Raw genomic sequence first — 17,621 nt, 5'->3', positions numbered from 1 at the left:
TTCACTTTCCACTTTCATGCATTGGAGAAGGAAATGGCAACCCACTCCAGTGCTCTTGCCTGGAGAATCCTAGGGATGGGGGAGCATGGTGGGCTGCCGTCTTGGGGTCGCACAGGGCTAGACACGACTGAAGCGACTTAGCAGCAGCAGCAGAGGTGAGGTCACAGGACAAACTGCTGCTTCCCAAATTGGAGACACTGAGAGGCGAATACAGAAAGTCATGACTTACTGGAGCAGAAACCCACAAGCCACAACCCTCCTGGGAACCAGTGCTGGGGCAGGAAAACCTCAACTGTCATGGATTGAACTTGAACTGAATTCCTGAAGCCTCAGTGTGGACAAGTCTGAGAGTTAAAAACTCCAGGGAGGCCCAGACACAGTGGAGGGGACAAGGGAGGGCATTCCTAGCCTTGGGTGAGTTTTTGCCTCCTGGAGATCTACCTGGTTCTAAGAGGGAAGAGCAGAGAAAACTCTCCAAGTGCTTCAGTCGGGGAGGGAAAAGCAACCATCGTGAAATAGTCCAGACATTCCATTCTATTAACCAGGGCTGCCCTCAGGAGAGACGAGTTAACCTCAGCCTCACCTGCTGGGCTTTCATCAGATCCCACTGACCAGCAGGAGGGGAAATACCCAACTCCAGCCCACAGCCCTCCTGTGCTATCTAAGGGACAGACTGTGGAGCCAAGAAGCATGTTTGAAGTTCACAGTCCAGAGTCACAGACTCAACAACACCGAGACCTCTTCCTAGGAGCCCAGCACACTCCCCACCAACCACCACCCAACCTCACCATCACAGCCCTAAAGACCTCCTTACAGCAGTGCCTTCTACCCAGCTCAGCATGTCCACTATCAAGAAAAAATTCTGAATTTGCTGATAAATTTGTGAACATAACCATATAAAATTGTCTTGAAGGTTCCATCAGTCTGGACAACTTAAGTTAGAGCCAGGAACTCTGATGAAACATTTTTCGAATTAGTGGGGGAATCAGGTGGGGTTGATTCATGTATATTTGAAATTGACATTAATTTCATTCAAACATGTTTAATGAATAATCATTAAAATTTGATATAAGTAGACTTCACAAATTATTCCATTTATAACAGAGGAATTATGTGGGTAAAATGAAGCACAGGAGAGCTTTGCTCTCTGGACATAACACCATCTGAACGGCAGATTAAAAAGATTCTCTCAGGCTCATGTGTCAAAATACTTTTATATTTTTAGGTACTTTCTTTCTTTTTCCCCCTGTTCATACACCCACGTAATGAATCTCAGATTTTACACAAAATAAGCTGCTTACATTGACATCCCGGAAGTGAAATCTTAAATTTGAGGAAATGGCTACGAACCCTGGCAAACTTACAGTTAGTACATATCAGACATTTGGCTTCCAGAAATTTCAGTTCACAAAAGGAAGTTTATACAGCTCTTGAAATTATTTTACAGGAAACTGAATTGTATGGCTCTCCCATCCCAGGAGACCTGCCATTTTGTCCACTGATTACCCCCTCATTGCACCCAGCAATTCAGAACCGGCTTGGATCTGGACATTCAGATGTAAGTGTGGCATTTGGATTTAGCCTGATTTGTAAACAGCATGATTCCCAAAAACCCATGTGAGTAACGAAAGAAAGAGGACAGGGTGGTGGGAAGCTGTAATTAACATGAACTCAAGGATTCGCAAGCTGTCCACTTCTTCTGGAATGCACAGGAGAAGGCAGCTCCTGTGTTGACCTGGATTCCAGCAGAGTTTGCCACATCCATAAAGCACTAATCATGCAAAAGATAGGTTAGAGCTGAGAAGATGGATCAAAAAAGATCACCCTCTTTTTAAGGATTACCCTCCGGGTGAAGAAGGAAGGAAAGATGTGCATGACCCCCAATTTCTTCTGTGATAGATAAAAATCATTACACAAGATTAGAAACCCAGAGGGTGGGAATTGCTTCCCTACCAGAAAAGCCTTTCTGTTTCTCTCCAAACCACCAGGCTTCCTGCTGGTGTCCTGAGCGGACGGCCGGCTTTCGGCCTCCTATTTGAGACAGTTTGATTCCTCTCTCCTCTCTGGGGCAGAGATGCTCTTCAGCCATATTCGGCTGTCCCAGCCTGTTTCTAGCTCAGCAGACAGGGGTTCTTTATTACTGTTATTAATTTTTATTGGAATATAATTGTTTTACAATGTGGTCTTATTTTCTACTGTACAGCAAAGTGAATCAGCTATCCATAAACATATATTCTCTCTTTTTTGGATTTCCTCCCCATTTAGGTCACCACGGAGCATTGAGTGGAGTTCCCTAAGCTGTACAGTAGGTTCTCATTAGTTATCTATTTTATACATAGTATCAATAATGTATATATATTGACCACAATCTTCTAATTCCTCCCACCTCCTCCCTTTCCCCCTTGGTGTCCATGCGTTTGCTGTCTACATCTGTGTCTCTATCTCTGCTTTGCAAATAAAATCATCTATACCATTTTTCTAGATTCCACACATACGCATTAATATACAATATTTTTCTCTTTCTTACTTACTTCACCCTGTATACAGTCTCTAGGTCCATCCATGTCTCTACAAGTGACCTAATTTCGTTTATTTTTATGACTGAATAATATTTCATTGTATATATATGCGTCATATCTTCTTTATCCATTCCTCTGTCGATGGACATTTAGGTTGCTTCCGTGTCCTGTCTACTGTAGACAGGGGTTCTTAGAGCACAAATGAAGCAGTTCTACCGTAGTTAAACACCTGGATGCATAAGAGATTTACAGGGGCTGGGGCTAGGGCGGGTATTATTTGTGTTTCTATAAGGTTGTTTATAGTCAGTCTTAGTTCTTCACTTTTGCATGCATATATACACGCATGCACACACACACTCAGTGGAAGTTAGGAAGGGCTCTCTGGAGTTTTGCATCCCCCAACTGGCTATCTGGGGTTGGCTTGCATGCAATGTGCAGTGTTTATAGCTGTGAACATCATCAGAGCTGTCCAGGACATCTTCCTGGATTTTCTTCTGAGCACATAGTAGGATTGCAATTCCTTTCCCTCCTAGACAACTATGGGCCTGTGATCAGCTCTGGCAAGAAAAGGAATAGGAGTGACACACTCCCTTCCAGGGCAAGCCTGAAAAGCCTGCGTGTGACTCGCATTCTTTTTCCTCTCCGTTGAGTTGACTGGCAATTTTTGAGCTGATGTTCTATCAGACTAGATCCCAGGGATGGGACAAGGCAGAAAATGGACAAGTGCACAGACAGAAAGTATACCCTGTTTTTTTCACACTGCTGAGATTTAGAAGTTGCTTGTCACCCCAGTTTAACCTCGAAAATTTCCCGGACTTCTAAGAAATTCCAGTGTTTACACGGCCTGTCTTACAGCAGAGTCTCAGAGACCAACACTTTCTCTGTGTGCTTTCTTTGAATCCCGATGGAAGTCCGTCCTGCCAAGGCCAGCACAGACGCCTGCTGGTTTCCATATCAGCCAAGTGCTTCATAAAACCTCCCCAAAGCTCTTGACATCAGATTTAGGCTGTGCACCTCTTCAAAGAAGAAAGGTTCACTTTAAGAGTCTGGGCCTTTAGTTGTTGAAACGAACTCTTGGTCTTTTTCCCTTTCCTACCTGAACTCACTCTCTCATAAAATTCTAACAAAGACAACTAGCCCATTAGACATTAATAAAGACATAGGGCCGCCAATCCATTTTGGGAAATACACACTGAGTCATCCATTTCTCCACCTAACTATTCATCTGCCCCCACTTCCAGGAATTATTTCTGTCGAGAACAGCAGTTATTCATTCTCCAGTCCCCAGTCTTCCTTGGCTCGGCCATCTCTCAACCCATAATAGGGCAATTTGAAACACAAACCAACTCGGGGAAGCAGTCTGTCTCTGAGCACGTGTGTTGCTGTCTCGGTCTCCTCCAGGAGCCCCTCTGCTGGGGTTGCCCTGTCAGCAGCCTCAGCAGCTGCTCTAAGATTCTCACCTTCCATCAGCTCACAAATAATGACAGACTCTCCACATGCAGCTCTCTGCAAACTCTAGATTCATTACCCTGCATTTAAAAAAAATCAATTGATAATATCAGAACCTACTCACTCCCACAGATCTGAAAGGAAAGAAACTTAGGAGGAAAAAAGCACAGTGATGCTGGAATATTCAAATATGGGATTTACATGACAATGGAGGAATAGATTCCATTCTTCACCATGCTACCTGCAAATGATCACAGCTCCCTTGGCACAGCAAAAGCAGATCATTAGATTAAACCTGGAAGTTCAAAAGATTGATGGACATTTTTTGCTCATTTCCAAAACAAAGGCAGCAAGAGACTCCTGACTACACCCTGGATAACTGGTCTTTCTTTCCAATCTACATAACTGAGCTTTTCATCTCATGTCAAAATCCTCTCTGCTGAGACGATCTGTAAAGTGGATTCAATTATGCCACGTTGTTCTGAAGTCATTTCTGTTTCTGGAAAGTGAGGCCTCTCTCTGGATTGGATGCCCCTTCTCTATGCTGCCCCAGGAGCCCTGGCATCCTGCTTGTGTGCGCTGTTCACGCTGATGGGAGCCTAACACCCTTATCTGACTGCATTCCTTAAGGGAGGGTCCACATCTGATTTCATTGCTGCATCCTTGGCAGTGAGCATCATGCCTGGCACAGAGCAGACACTTGATAAATACTGAATGTTGAGGGCTTTCAATGATGCCACTTTTGAGTATCTCAGACTCTCCTGCTGCCAGGATGCAGTCAGGGGAGAGCTGGGGTCCCCTTACCAGCTCCCTTCCCAGGAGACTCCAAGGAGCTCTCCTCGCCAAGAAGATGGCTCAGTTACCAGGAGCATTGTGGATCTGCTGAGAAATCAAATTCAGCAGAGGGCATAACGTCTGTGATTAACAAATGGGAGTGTATTCCACTCCTAAGCCAACTGACAGCTTGATTTGGGTTCAGAGGTTACTGAAGCAGGACATGCCATCTCTTTCCATGCATGATTCATACAACAGGAAAAGCTTAAGAGAAGTGCCTTTCTTTTGCTCAATACAGCATTCTCCCAAAATAAAACACATTTCCACATGAAGTCACAGGTGCCTAATTTTTGCAAATATACAAGCAGCAACCACCTAGAATACTATAAAATGAATTTTTGTGAAATTGTGGGAGACACTCTCTCGTGCTCCTTCCAACTCTAACAATTGTATAACTTTGGAGATTTATTTCACTCGCAGAAGATTTCAGATATGCAGATATTTCTAGTTCAGTGAAAGAGAGATCAGAAAAGAATAACATTATAAATGATACAGAAGGAATTTAATCATGGCCACAGCACGCAAAAAGAGCAGCCGAGACTCCACTTTGAAGCAAGTGTCTCAGAAAATCAGGAACGGTGGTTTCATCTTCAGAGGCTGATTTGTCCAAACAGGAAGGACCAGGGCCATGGAGCCATTTCAGAGGGTGGCCACAGGACAGGCGATCAGAAAAATCAAGTCATTCTCCATCTAAAACAGTCTTAAGTAGCTATTCTTTCTTCAAGAATTTAGGGCTTCCCTGGTGGCTCTGATGGTAAAGAATCTGCCTGCAATGCAGGAGACCCAGGTTCAATTTCTGGGTCGGGAAGATCCCCTGGAGGAGGGCATGGCAACCCACTCTAGTATTCTTGCCTGGAGAAGAATCCCATGCACAGAGAAGCCTAGCAGGCTACAGTCTCTGGGGTCACAAACAGTCGGACACCCTTCAAGAATTTCTTTTTGTAGCACTGGTTCTAAAATTGAGGGAGTGCGTAGGGCAGAGACACCATAGTAGAATTAACCCAGGAGTCTTTCTAAATTACATGTCCTTTCATACAACTGACTAAAAAATGTTTAATTTCATTTAGTAATCAAAGAAAATAAAATAATTAGACTATGGGGAAATAGTCTCTTCCTTCTCAAACTCTTCAAGGATTGTTGAAAAAAGAATACATGCAATATAAATTGATACATACTATTTTGGACTCCAATTTGGCAATATATCAAGAACTTTGAAACTTTCTTTAAGCAAATGATTCCATTTTATGGAGTTTGTTCCAAAAAATAGTTTGAAATATGCACCCTGGTTTAGCTATTCAACTTATCATTACTTGTAATGATGATAATTATATACTCTATATCCCAAATAAATGGAGAAACCTGGGAAAAAATGAAATAAAAATTAAGAAATAAATATGTCCTTGTGGAGAGGCTGAGAGAGTGGGTGGGGGAGGGGTGATAAGGCGAGAGTGTGTTTGAAAGTTTCCTCAGGTGATTCTCTGCTTCAGAATCATTTCACAGAAAATAGAATAAAAAGAATTTTCCTTCCTTTCCATCTATTTTGTTAACCATTTTTCCTCCAAAGTTGGCTTCACTTTTCACATGGCCTAACTTTCCTTCTGCTGGGTAGGCTGTTAAGGAAATGACTATAACAATTTATTCAATAAAACTGTCTTAGCCAAGTCTAAAAGGTTCTCTTTTTTTTTCCCTCAATTTCAAAAACCCTATTAATTTGTGGTGATAAAAATCTTTCTCATCTCGAGAGTTCAGCAAAAAAAAATTCAAACAATACGTGATTGCCAAAAGCTGTGGTAAATTCCCTTTGTGTTGCTGCACAAGTGAAAATTTACCCCAACCAGACCTCCCATGTTTAGGGACCTTCCTCAAACCCCTTGACTTTTTAAGATTATGAAACATGCTCTGGGTCCAAGCCTCTCTGAGTCCACACCCTCCCACTCCAGGAGAAGATGGAACATCTGTTCCTCAGCTCTGTGGGAAAGTATATTAAATTATTGGATGCTTTCCTTTACAAAATGGTGCTGGCTTTTTTCTTTCCTTTTTTTCCCCCTAAAGTCTCCAGGGCACAAACAAAATAAAATAATCCCTTCGATGTTTAAATCAGATAACTGCATCCGCATCCACAAAAATAACAGTTAATAGCACAAAATCAGGTCTTCTAGACCTGCAAAGAGAATCAAGAGTCAGGTATTGCTCTTCTCAGCATCCATGAAATAAATTTACCTCAGGAGAGTTGTGGACTTCCTTGGTGGCTCAGATTGTAAAGTATATGCCTGCAATGCAGGAGACCCGGGTTTGATCCCTGATTTGGAAGTTTCCCTTGGAGGAGGCATGGCAACCCACTCCAGTATTCTTGCCTGGAGAATCCCATGGACAGTGGAGTCTGGTGGACTACCATTCATGGGGTTGCAACGGACCTGACTGAGGAACTAACACTTTTAGAAGACTTGTAGATGCGAGGGTATGCTGAAAACTGGACAGTGGGGGAGCAGGAGAAGATGATAGAATTTTGCAAATTTGAGAATCCCACAAGATTCAACTTGTGTGTTTCAATCCTGGCAGAATCTATGGAGAATTACATAGTTGCATGTGTGTGGAAGAGAGAGAGAAGGGATATGTTGGAGGAGGGTGAAAACAAACCAAGTATGTAAGTTTTCTTCCTGAGAAAACATGACATCTTCCACATCATGTTTGAAAGACTGAAGAAATGAGAAAAGGGATTTCACTGGAGTCAATCTTAAAAAAAAAAAAAAAGTTTAAGTAAGTGTGAGCGTGGCATCATTCACATTTAAACACCAACCAAGGACCAGTATCACCAGCGTTTGTAAGACCTTTGTTGTTGTTGCAGATTTGTAATGCGCCTACCGTCTTCTTTTTTAAGTCCTGCTTTTCTAAAAAAAACAACAAAAACTAGCCAAAAAGAAGTTTGCTTTTGTTTTAGCAAGAGCAGAGAGGAATAAAGGAAACACACCCCAGTTTTGATTCAGTTCTGTGGTTATTTTTGAACACCTCTAAGCCTGTCCCTGCCTTCATGAAGTGGATATTTATCAGAGACACACAATCAAAGACACTGTAGTTCACCTTGGAAAGGAAGATTCCCAGAGAAGTGTGTCCACACTTGGCTCCCAAACTCCCAGAATTTCCAGGGGAGCCTTTGAGACTGCTCAAGCTCGGATGTCTCTCTCTGGATCTTTGGAATCAAAATCTCGAGGGGAGGATTGCCTGTTCAAATTTCCCCAGGAGAAGTGGAAGCTGGGGTCCAACCCTGGGTTCTGGGAGGAGAAGAACGATAAAGGATGTCTAGGAGGCTGCAGGTGAGACAAGCTCATTGGAGGGAGAGCTGAGAACTGGATGGGAGTGCCTGGTTCTTGGGAGCAGCTCAAGCTTAGCTGCGTGATCAAACTGGAGAACTGAAGTGGACAGATCAGAAAGGGTTTATGTGTGTACTGTTAAGGTGGTTGGACTTCACCCCGGGACAATACAGTTGGGTGAATGGTGACAACCTAATGGGAGCAGCGGAAGTGCTGGAGGCTGTGGGAATAAGCTGAGTGAGAGGTGTCAGGAGCCATTCCAGATCCACACCCCTCCCCACTCAGGGGTTAGTGCCCTGTTTATCCCTCCGCCCTTCCCCTTCTGTCTACACTCTACACAATTCACCACCAGGGAAAAAAGATGAGGTGGAAACATCCGCGTTGTTTAGGATGGGCAGGTCCAGCTCCCCTTTCTCACATGAGCTAATAGAAATGCACACGGCTTCACCCACGGAGAAAAGACACAGTCCTCCATCCTTTGCACCAAACCTCTCCAGGCTGCCTGGTGTGCCTTCTTGCTCTACCTAAAACTACTTCAGATGCTCATTTTAGCTGATCTCACTAGAAAACAAATGGTTGGTTTCATTCTCTCTCTGACGCTGGTGCTCACCCACCATAGGGTGACACATATCCGGTCCTCCAGGTCACATGACCATGGCCTCGGAGTGTGAATCTCCTCTCTGGCTTCATTAGAGAGTCTTGATGGCCTAAGCATCTGAGCACATGCAGCAGGGAGGAGCAGATCTATCACAGAGGAAAGGCCGAGCTTTGTCTTCAGGTGGATTTATGCAGCTCAACCTGCGAAACTGGAAAACGGGGACAGACATTGGCAGGAAGATTTAATAAAAACATCTCATGGTAACAGGTTAGGAAGGTGGATCTTTGAAAACCACACATTTCTCTTCTGTTTAAGTAAATACACTTGTACTAATAAGAAGTGAGGTTTCCCTACGTAGAGGAAGTGAGAGATAAGTGAGAGGAAAAGAACTCCCAGATAACAGAGGTTTTTTATCTTTGGCAGTAGCCACATAGAAAACAAACTGTATTGGGGAGGATTTAAAGCCATCACACACTGCTATATTTTAAGTGGATAATCGACAAGGACCTACTGTATATCAGAGGGAACTCTGCTCAATGTTAGGTGGCAAGCCTGGATGGGAGGGAGACTTTGGGGGAGAAATGGATACATGTATATGTATGGCTAGTCCCTTCACTGTTCACCTGAAGCTATCACAACATTGTTTGCTAATATGCAATACTCCAATACAGAATAAAAAGGTTTTTTTAAAAATGAAAGCAACCCTCCTTCATCCAGGTTTGTAAACAATGCTGTTGTTGAAAGCATCAACCCTTGTGGAAAATCTCCGTTTAACGTAACTGCAGACGTTTTCTAACAGGCCACTACATTCTCCCCACAGCTGCCCATGGCTGGGTTTCATGTTCTCAACTTTACTACGCCTTCATACGTTGCCGTGGGGAAAGCAAGGAGCCAAGATGAAGAGGATTTATCAAAGAATGACTGACCCAAAACTTTGTCTTCTATGCTGAGTCTGACCCAAACAACTTGAACCCTTATTCAAAAGAAAACTCAGAAATCTCTTTCTCCCATACTCAGAAATTTTTTCTCTTAAAGCTCTGTTAGTACATTGGAAAGAATATTCAGAGGTTGAAACTAATAAAAGCCATTATGAAGATCTAGAAATTAATTTGAGTGAAAGGAAGCTTTAACCAACACATGATTTTATGGAGTAGGGAGAAGTGTCTTTGCATTAGATTCTTGTTTGGGGGAAGAAAAAAAACCTAAATGTGAATTGAGTTACTATTCAAATGCTACGATTTAATTCATTTGTTGAATGAAGCCAAGATCCAGATTAAAAGAAAGGCAGTTTAAAATACAAATCTAAAAGATGAGCTCATAAGTGAACTCTTGAAAAAAAAGAGAGAAAATCTTTCACAACAGAAGCATCCCAGTTTTGAACTATTCTCTCTTCCCAGGAGAAGAAAAGAGAAATGAAGTAATAAGCAGAAACAGAAAGACACAAGGGGGAGAGGGAAGCCAGAATATACTGTTTTCCATGGGCAGGTAACTTGTCTGTGTCTCATACCCCATGCATGCCTGCCTGCTAAGTCATTTGCGTCATGACTGACTCTTTGTGACTCTATGGGTTGTAGCCCACTAGGATCCTCCATCCATGGAATTCTTCAGGCAAGAATACTGGAGTGGGTTGCCAATCCCTCCTAAGGGGGATGCTCCCAGTCCAGGGATTGAACCCGCGTCTCCTATGGCTCCAGCATTACAGGCGAATTCTTTACCATTGAGCCACCAGGGAAGGCCATCTCACACCCCACCTGAACCTAAATGCTGAATGTATAAGTGAGACAGAATAATAACCCTTTTAGGAGGTGTTTGACATAGTCTAATAAAACTTTTGACTGTAGTTTCAGAAACATCTGTCTCCTGCTTCCATCATTTGTCTTTGGTCTGCCTTAGACTACAGTCTTGGGTGGAACTAATAGCTTAATTCTGTAAGCTCATGCCTCCAGGAGAAGGAGGTGAGAACACAGAAATATTAGGTCCACATCAGAGAAACGACTCTAAAGGCAGCAGCTGACAACGTTTAGTTTCATCGACTTAACACAGACTATGCAGCTTTTAAAAGTGAATTATGAAAGCAGTCAGGGGCTTGCTTAAGGCAAGTGTTGGCAGGTATCACAATCAGACTGCTTGTGGCTACTTCTAAGCTTCCAGCGGACAGGAGTTTGTGGTCAAGATGGCACAGAGGATTCTTCAGGTCCTGGAGTTCAGCTTTTCTTAGTCTGATGCCAAACCCAAAAGGGGCATGAAAACCAATTTTTATAGAGTCCAAGGCACCGACAGTATATAAAGTTTTATAATCTGATTTCTACAACACGATCCTTGCTGTGTAAATTCTCATCCTGCTGAGAAGGCAGAATGGAAGACATGGGTTGTGAAGGCCAAGTCTAGACCTGCTCAAAGCCCAGGGGTTAAAAAGTTGATACTGGTAATTACTTACGCGGTAAGCCTGAAAAATTCAATATCGAAATCAGGGCTGGTTCGACAGAGATAACCCTGGGTGCTAGGAAGCTGGACAGAGAGGCAGGCGTGTGGCAACTGCCTGGCCTCCAACACTTTGGAGCTGTGGGATCTTGCTAAATGTTTTTATGAAATCAAAGCAGGGCAGATTTCTATGTGCAGCCCCTTCATGCTATCCTGACAGCAAACATTGTGCAATATCAAGGCAATTGTCTTCCTTTTTGGCTCAAAAATCAGGTTAAGTACATGCGACTGAAATTTAAAAATTTAGCCTCACTAATGACCATCCCCCTCAAAAAAAGATCTGTGATATAAGCAAGTAAACAAGGTATTAATTCTGACCCTGCACAGTGATCAACCCCTCTCTAGATGTACCTGCTGATATAAATAAATCAGGTATTCATTCTGACTCTGCACTTAAAACATGCTCAGCATTAGCACTCTGCTTTTCACTTATTTTATTCGTAATTATTCAAAATCATCCACTGAGGCATAGAATGATTTCTATGGCAATTTCATGGTCCTGACTTCAAAGAAGTCACATTATTTTCTGAGATTCACCCAACAATCTGAATGACAAAATCAGAGAAGTGCTTATTTCAAGCTCTCTGCTTGGCAGGTGACCCAGATGAGTGATGGTGTGACATGGGCAAACACTTCATTTCGGATCCTGGGACCTGGTTCGGGGCCCCAGTTCCAGCCCCTCCTGACCCAGTGGTGACAGATGAATCTTCCGTGAGGCGTCCTTTTGACTTGCTTTATTTTTGTTTCCTTTAAAACCATAGAGCATTGACATATATACACTACCATGTGTAAAATAGCTAGTGGGAAGCTGCTGCATAGCATAGGGAGCTCAGCTTGGCCCTCTATGATGATCTAGAGAGGTGGGCTAGGGGGTGGGGTGAGAGGGAGGTTCAAGAGGAAAGGGATATACATATACTTACAGCTGATTCACATTATTACACACAGAAATCAGCACTAGATTATAAAGCAGTTATCCTCCAATTTAAAAAGAGAGAGAAAATAAAGGGGGAAAGTGAAGGGGGAGTCATATTCCCATTGTTTCTCTTCTGAAATTCTTTAGCCTTGCCATTAAACATTTTTACTATGCTCACTAGAATCATGCTTTTATGAAACATTGATATGCTAAAGAATACAATTTCAAGCTACCTAACCATTGCATAAATACGTCTTGGAAGGAGATACCATGGTGACTCACATAAAGTTAATGAAAAAGAACGCCTAATGTATAGCAGAGTGTTAGATGGTCTGTTTTTATGAAATCAATATCCATGCATAATTTACAGAGTAAAATGTACTACAAAGTTTATCATGGATAACTAGAGTCATTCCCTTCCCCACACCTCTTTCCACCAAAGTCCAACAGCAGAGTGACAGGAGCTTCAGCTTTTTAGCTGATTCTTTCAATGTTTGCTTTCATGTTGCTAAATATTGTAATTAAATTCAGACCGAATATATCAATTCTCTGTTAAAATAGGGGAGGATTTAACTCTCATGCTAATAAATACACACACACACACACACACACACACCACACACGTCTCTGTTACCCATTATCCTCCCACAGTATTATATAACAAATTTGTTACCCTGTGCAATTATTGTTCCCAGCTGAATCACAGAGTGAACTGACTTTTCCTCCTTCATATAAATTTTTTTTCAGTTCACAATTGCCTTAGTTTGGTTGGCTGATTTGATTGGTTCTGTATGCCCCATCACTCAATCATTCTTTGATAGAGATGAGGCCTCCTAATATGCCCACATGCGTCATAAATCCTGACCCTTTTTTTGATTCGTGTTTCTGGAGCCTTCTGTCTCTTGCTCTAATCTGTTCTGTTCCCAATGAATGGCTGCAGTTCTGTGCCTTCTCTTCACCATCAACCCGGGAACATTTTTTTTTTTCCTCCCTTTTGCACCAAATCCAGTTTCCTGGTCTCCTATCTTTCTCTTTACTCCTTTGTCTTCCTAGAGCAATTTTCTAGTGGCTTGCATAGACAAGACCTAGGGATGCTCACTGTTTTGAGATTTTAATATGCTTTTGAAAAATCTTCACTTTCATTTGCTAGTTTGATTTGCTGAAGAATATCAGGTTGGAAAACAATTGATTTACAATTTTAAGGGCATTGTAATACTGTTTTTCCAGCCTCCACTGTTGTCACTAAGTCTGGTACAATTCTAAAACTCAATCCTTTGTGTATGTGTGTGTGTGTGCGCCTGTGAGTGTGTATCTGTGTGCTTGGTTTGTATTTTTTTTTTAATCTGTAGAAGCTTCTCAGGTTTTTTCTTTATTTCTCTTGCTCTGTAATTTCATAATAATGAGTTTTGGGTGCTTTTCTTCGTATTTTTTTGTTTTTAGTATTTTGGAATCAGTGTAGAAACTCAGGTCCTTCAGTTTTGAAATTTTTATTGGATTATATCTTTGATAATTTTCTCCCTTCTTTTTTCTCTGTTTCTCTTTCTGGAATTCTTATTAATTAGATATTTTACTTACTGGATTTTAAGTAAAATACTTATGTATTACTTACTGTACTTTTCTTCTTTTTCCCCTTTGATGAGGATAAAAGTCATCTTCATTCTTCTACTTTTTGAACAATTTTTAATTTTTCCCCTCTCTGTTAAATTTTTTTTACTATTATTAATTTCTAAAAGCTCTTTCTGGTTTTCCCATTGCATATTGTTCTTATTGAACTACACGTGTTCAGTCCACCTTGATGTTGAAGAAGGACAATTTTACTATTGTCATTATTATCAGTGATAATAAGGTTATCCATTAATATTTCTGTTAATAACTGTTGCTCATGTCCTCTGGCCACTGTGAATAAGAGGTAGTTTAAAAAAGAAGTGTGAGAACTCAGAACCTGGAATATTTCACATGTTTTTTGCCTGACTCTGAATAGCTCTTTCTTCTCCTTCTCAACTTGATTGCACCTTTTCATTGGCTTTCCCCAAACTTTCTGGGCTCCTTTCCTCCAGTCACTTTCTAACTGGCCCCTGACTACACCATGACCTCGCTGTGAACCCTCTGGCTCCTGGCAAGTCTTTCTCTCACAAACCCACCTTCATGTTTCCACATTTCCTTCACCTCTTCCTGGTTCCAATTGCCCTGGTTGGCTTTCTCCTTGTCAGGTCATCAGCAGGATCTCGATAATTTGGCTCACAGATCACTGACCCAGCAAGGCATAAATGAACTTCAAATTAAGTCCTTTAATTGCGGCACGTGGCCCTGAGCTCCTCAGAGAAAAGGCTTCGTGTGGAGCGGAAAATAATCACAGAAACAAGAACAAACAATGGCTTCTCGGAACACATCCCACAATTCCACGTACAAGCAGTGAAGGGAAACTGCGTATATCCTAGTCAGAGGGGTGTATTCTCTGACCTGAGCTCATAGAGAAAACACAGAAGGGAGGTTGCTCCAAGGTCTGCGAAGACCTCATCTCTGCCCTGGATGACAGAGGGAGAAATAGTGGGGTATCTTTCCTCCTTCTTAACCTGGAGTCGTTCACTGAATCAAGCCAAAATCCTTTCTTTGCCTGGGATGTGAATTATTGGCAACCCTTCCCCATTGACCTTTGAATACAGAGACTCAGATTTCTGAAGAAAGCGTCCATTTCCTTTCCTAGGTCTTTCCGCTTTTTCTCCCTAAGTACCGCAAGGTCTTCCTTCAGAGAATTGGAATTGTGGTTGCGAATGAGATCTCTGCTCTTTTGAATATTTCTCATGCCCTTGGGATTCTCCAGCTTACTTATTTATGTATATACAACAGAGATGGGAGTGCCCCAAAAAAGACCTTCATGCACTGAAACTTCTTGGTTTTTGCGAGAGTTTTCAACTCTGGAGTGAAAGAGCAGAGGGGAAAAAAATGTGAGGAAATATCAAAAGTAACAGCACCTGCAGGTGATATGAGCGAAGGGTAATTGTTTGGCAACTTGCTACCTGAAACCACAGTGCAAGAGCAACCTAGGCAAAGACACACAGTGAATCTTGCAAGCATGTGAGTATGGTTTAATAACAATACTGTTGTCTGGCTGAAATCTCCTGAATTGTTAACTGTTTAATACAAAGAAATGCTGGCAATACCTCAAGTTAGACATCCCTGGTTGAATTAACTCTCCACTCCCACCCTCCCTCAGGAAACCTCCCAGTGAGTTCAGGAGGTTTGCCAGTCCCACAAAATATTTTGGTTTAGAATAGAAGATTGTTTATCTTGGCTGCTAACATTTCACATGTCATCTCCGAACTTTTCTTGGGTTGAAAAATACTGAATTCGCAGAAGAGATAAGAAACCTCACCCTTCAGAATAAAATAAAGAAAATACGTTTTGATTCATCGAATACTTCATAGGAAGATTAAGTCATACATGTTCTTTAAATGTTCCCCCACTCTCTGTTGCCTCCCCAGACCATACTCCCTGCAGACAGACATTAGTAAGGCTGAAAAGAGGGACTTTATACCAGCCTCAGACCATTCAGGATACACTACCTGCCCAATCACAACAGTGAAGTAGTTTTCACCATCAATATCCAATTGTGAATAAAGTAATAAAAATAATAGTGTAATTTATCCCAGAAGTGACTTTCAAATAATTCTTTCATAGACATTTTTCCTTGTACAGAAGGGATCTTTGTAAATTCTGTAGGAAAATTGAAGTAATTTATGTAAAAGAAAGTTTGGGTGCTTTTTAATCAATTGAGAGAACCATAGCCAGTGGAACAATATGGAAGATAAAAGTGATAATTTGGGGGGGGAAGTATTTCACTAACCAGCCCTTTAAAATGCCAATATGGCTAAAGTTTCTTTATCTTCCCCAAAGCAGGGACTTTAAGATTAATATTTTAAAGCCTGCCCTGCGAAAGCAAGGATGCAGCTGCTGGCCTGTTTTTCTTGGCAGGCACCGGGACCCTTTGTGGGTACTGAATAAATCCAACATTTGGGGCTGAGCAACTCTAGAACGAGGCTGCTGGATGGTTCTCCTGAGAGTTCAAACACTTTAGTGAAAAGATATGTATAAAGCTCACTTCTTGTTTGGATGCCAGGAAATATGGACACTTAACCAGGTGTGAAAACATGGCTGAGCTTCTGTAAATGTGGTATTGGATGTCACAGGTCTCAGGAGGTGATGGGAAATGCGCCTTCTCGGGCTGCAGACTCTTGGCAAAAAAAACCTCAGCTCCCCAGCCTGCACCAAGAAGTGACCATCTACGCTTTGTGGACCATCTCTACTTTGCAGTTTCCTTGTGGCTTTCAATTACGAAAACATTCCTTTTCTCTTTTGACTGTTTTCAAGTTTGGTCCAGGTCAGTAAGCACCTGAAGCTTTTTTTTTTTTGGACAACAAATAATAAGCTTCATCAGCTTCCTGATGAGGGAAAATGCTTTTGGAGTCTTAGTACTAGAGGCTTTGGCATTTTCCTGTGCTAGCTAAGGCTGGGTAATATCTAAGATCAAATGCACTTGATAAGGTTTGAAGTGCCCCAAAGCTTACTCCATTTTTTTAAAAAGAGAACTTAGTCCAATTACACTCATATAAAAGTGGACCACTTGGCTTCCTCACCAGAAAGCTACCATTTTTAAAAAAGTTTTTTTTTAGAGCCAATAGCTAAATGTATCGAGAAATTTTTGTAACAAATGAGTTGCCCCTGGATGCTAAGAAGCCCAAGAAGAGAATGCTGCCACTTGGAAGACCATTGAAAAACACAATCTGTAGAAGTTACTAAAGTATTTCATTTAAGGAGGGCTGAGAGAAATTGAAAGAACAGTTTTATAGAAATAAACAATCCTTAAGGAAATCCTGGTGGCCCTTTTACAAGCACAGCAACTGTGACTTTCTTTGGCCAGTTTACTTAGTTCAACTTGCTATTCAAAAACAAAAGACAACATTCACCATTTCATTTTTACCTGTTGTTGCTAGAATTAAATCCGTAATTCTCAGGTATTTTTCTTGATCTCTGTAAATCATTGGGTGTCCAGGATACTCTGTACGTTTCCTCACGCGGCTCACTTACAGAAGATGATCACTTTCCTGATGACCAGAGTATCTTTCAGAGCACCTGAATCAGTCCCTTCAAGATTTATCTTACCTCATTACTCATGATTAACTGATAGGCAGAGACATGCATACTGCAATTACGCTCCTTGTTAAAGAGCCGAGAACCTCCTTTCTCTAGATGTGGTCTCCAAGCCCCTGGGTGGAACTGGGAGGGAAGATCTGAGTCATCCCATTAATGGGGGGATGTGTTTCAGTCAACAGAACCACAAAGCTCATTTGCCCAGAAGACATCTATCCAGTGGCACCTGACTTGTGCTGTCCCTGTCTGGCTCTCCCTTTTAACTTCTACTTAAAAGTCTCACAAACACAACTTCCTCCTGATTCTGCCTCCTCTGGCTCACTCCAACCCCATCCTAGCCCCAAGATCTGCTCTGCACATAAGGCTCCTGG

General features: G+C 41.9%; 1 long non-coding RNA gene across 1 annotated transcript; it reads right to left on the bottom strand.

The window, feature by feature from the left end:
* Positions 1-13,197: 13,197 nt before the first annotated feature.
* LOC145531552 (uncharacterized) lies at positions 13,198-17,604 on the bottom strand. The gene is made up of 3 exons (XR_014072522.1): positions 17,081-17,604; positions 14,244-15,017; positions 13,198-13,998 (listed from the first exon to the last, which is right to left on the bottom strand). It is a non-coding gene; the product is annotated as an uncharacterized LOC145531552 (long non-coding RNA).
* Between the last annotated feature and the right edge of the window lie 17 nt (positions 17,605-17,621).

Source organism: Giraffa tippelskirchi, chromosome 13, assembly GCF_054371585.1.
Source record: "Giraffa tippelskirchi isolate mGirTip1 chromosome 13, T2T-mGirTip1v1.2.pri, whole genome shotgun sequence".
Lineage (NCBI taxonomy): Eukaryota > Metazoa > Chordata > Mammalia > Artiodactyla > Giraffidae > Giraffa > Giraffa tippelskirchi.
This window is presented reverse-complemented; position numbering and strand designations above follow the sequence as displayed.